Raw genomic sequence first — 2,989 nt, forward strand, 5'->3', positions numbered from 1 at the left:
GGATCTCCTTGAAGTCCAAGGGACTCTCAAGAGTCTTCTCCAACACCACAGTTCAAAAGCATCAATTCTTCAGCACTCAGCTTTCTTCACAGTCGATACATGACCACTGGAAAAAATCATAGCCTCGACTAGACAGACCTTTGTTGGCAAAGTAACATCTCTGATTTTTAATATGCTATCTAGGTTAGTCAACTTTTCTTCCAAGGAGTAAGCATCTTTTAATTTCATGGCTGCAATCACCATCTGCAGTGATTTTGGAGCCCCAAAACATAAAGTCTGACACTGTTTCCACTGTTTCCCCATCTATTTCCCATGAAGTGATGGGACCAGATGCCATTATCTTCATTTTCTGAATGTTGAGCTTTAAGCCAACTTTTTCACTCTCCTCTTTCACTTTCATCAAGAGGCTTTTAAGTTCCTCTTCACTTTCTGCCATAAGGGTGGTGTCATCTGCATATCTGAGGTTATTGATATTTCTGCCCCCAGCAATCTTGATTCCAGCTTGTGCTTCTTCCAATGGATGGACAGAATGAAAACCACAATCACAGAAAGTTAGCCAATCTAATCACATGGACCACAGCCTTGTCTAACTCAGTGAAACTATAAGCCATGTCGTGTAGGGCCACCAAAGATGGATGGGTCATGGTGGAGAGTTCTGACAAAATGTGGCCCACTGGCAAAGGGAATGGCAACCACTTCAGTATTCCTGCCTTGAGAACCCCATGAACAGTATGAAAAGGCAAAAAGATAGGACATTGATAGATGAATTCCCCAGGTCTATAGGTGCCCAATATGCTACCGGAGATCAGTGAAATAATTCCAGAAAGAATGAAGAGAAGGAGTCAAAGCAATAAAGACACCAGTTGTGGATGTGACTGGTGATAGAAGGAAGGTCTGGTGCTGTAAAGAGCAATATTTCGTAGGAACCTGGAATGTTAGGTCCATGAATCAAGACAAATTAGAAGTGACCAAACAGGAGATGGCAAGAGTGAACGTTGAAATTTAAGAAATCAATTAACTAACTGGACTGGAATGGATTAATTTAACTCAGATGACCATTATATCTACTACCGTGGGCAAGAATCACTTAGAAGTAGAGTAGCTATCATAGTCAACAAAAGAGGCTGAAATGCTGTACTTGGATGCAGTCTCAATGATGACAAAATGATCTCTGTTCATTTCCAAGGCAAACCATTCAATATCAGAGTAATCTAAGCCTATGCCCCAACCAATAATGCTGAAGAAGCTGAAGCTGAACGGTTTCTATGAAGATCTACAAGATCTTCTAGAATTAACACCCAAAAAAGATGTCTTTTTCATTCTAGGGGACTGAAATAAAAAAGAAGGAAGTCAAGAAACACCTGGAGTAACAGGAAAATTTGGTCTTGGAGTACAGAATGAAGCAGGGCAAAGGCCCAATGATTATACTATGTAAGTGAGAAAGAGATTAAAGGGACTAGATGTGATAGATAGATTACCTGATGAACTATGAATGGAGGTTTATGACATTGTACAGGGAGCAAGACCGTCCCCAAGAAAAATAAATATAAATATGCAAAATGGCTATCTAAGGAGGCCTTACAAATATCTGTGAAAAGAAGAGAAACAAAAAGTAAAGGAGAACAGAAAAGATATACCCATTTGAATGCAGAGTTCCAAAGAATAGCAGGGAGAGATAATAAAGTCTTCCTCAGTGTCAGTGCAAAAAAATAGAGGAAAACAATAGAATGGGAAAGACTAGAGATCTCTTCAAGAAAATTAGAGATACAAAGGGAACATTTCATGCAAAGATGGGCTTGATAAAGGACAGAAATGGTATGGACCTAACAGAAGCAGAAGATATTAAGAAGAGGTGGCAAGAATACACAAAAGAACTGTACAAAAAAGAACTTCACGACCCAGATAATCACGATGATGTGATCACTCACCTAGAGCCAGACATCCTGGAATGTGAAGTCAAGTGGCCCTTAAGAAGCATCACTATGAAGAAAGCTAGTGGAGGTGATGGCATTCCAGTTGAGCTATTTCAAATGCTAAAAGATGATGCTGTGAAAGTGCTGCACTCAATATGCCAGCAAATTTGGAAACCTCAGCAGTGGCCAGAGGACTAGAAAAGGTCAGTTTTCATTCTAGTCCCAAAGAAAGGCAATGCCAAAGAATGCTCAGACTACCACACATTTACACTCATTTCACACACTAGTAAGTAATGCTCAAAATTCTCCAAGCCAGGCTTCAGCAATACATGAACCGTGAACTTCCAGATGTTCAAGCTGGTTTTAGAATAGGCAGAGGAACCAGAGATTAAATTTCCAACATCTGCTTTATCATTGAAAAAACAAGAGTTCCAGAAAAACATCTATTTCTGCTTTATTGACTATGCCAAAGCTTTTGACTGTGTGGATCACAATAAACTGTGGAAAATTCTTCAAGAGATGGAAATACCAGATCCCCTGACTTTCCTCTTGAGAAATCTGTATACAGGTCAGGAAGCAATGGTTAGAACTGGACATGGAACAATAGACTGGTACCAAATAGTAAAATGAAACATCAAGTCTGTATATTCTCTCCCTGCATATTTAACTTATATGCAGAGTACATCATGAGAAACGCTGGGCTGGATGAAGCATAAGCTGGAATCAAGATTTCTGGGGAAAATATCAGTAACCTCAGATATGCAGATGACATACCCCTATGGCAGAAAGTGAAGAAGAACTAAAGGGCCTCTTGATGAAATTGAAATTGGAGAGTGAAAAAGTTGGCTTAAAGCTCAACATTCAGAAAACAAAGATCATGGCTTCTGGTTCCATCACTTCAATGCAAATAGATGGAGAAACAGTGGAAACAGTGGCTGACTTAATGTGGGGGGCTCCAAATTCATTGCAATTGGTGACTGCAGCCATGAAATTAAAAGATGCTTGCTCCTTGTAAGGAAAGTTATGACCAACCTAAACAGCATATTAAAAAGCAGGACTGTACTTTGCCGACAGTG

The sequence above is a fragment of the Ovis canadensis genome, chromosome 5, assembly GCF_042477335.2.
Source record: "Ovis canadensis isolate MfBH-ARS-UI-01 breed Bighorn chromosome 5, ARS-UI_OviCan_v2, whole genome shotgun sequence".
Lineage (NCBI taxonomy): Eukaryota > Metazoa > Chordata > Mammalia > Artiodactyla > Bovidae > Ovis > Ovis canadensis.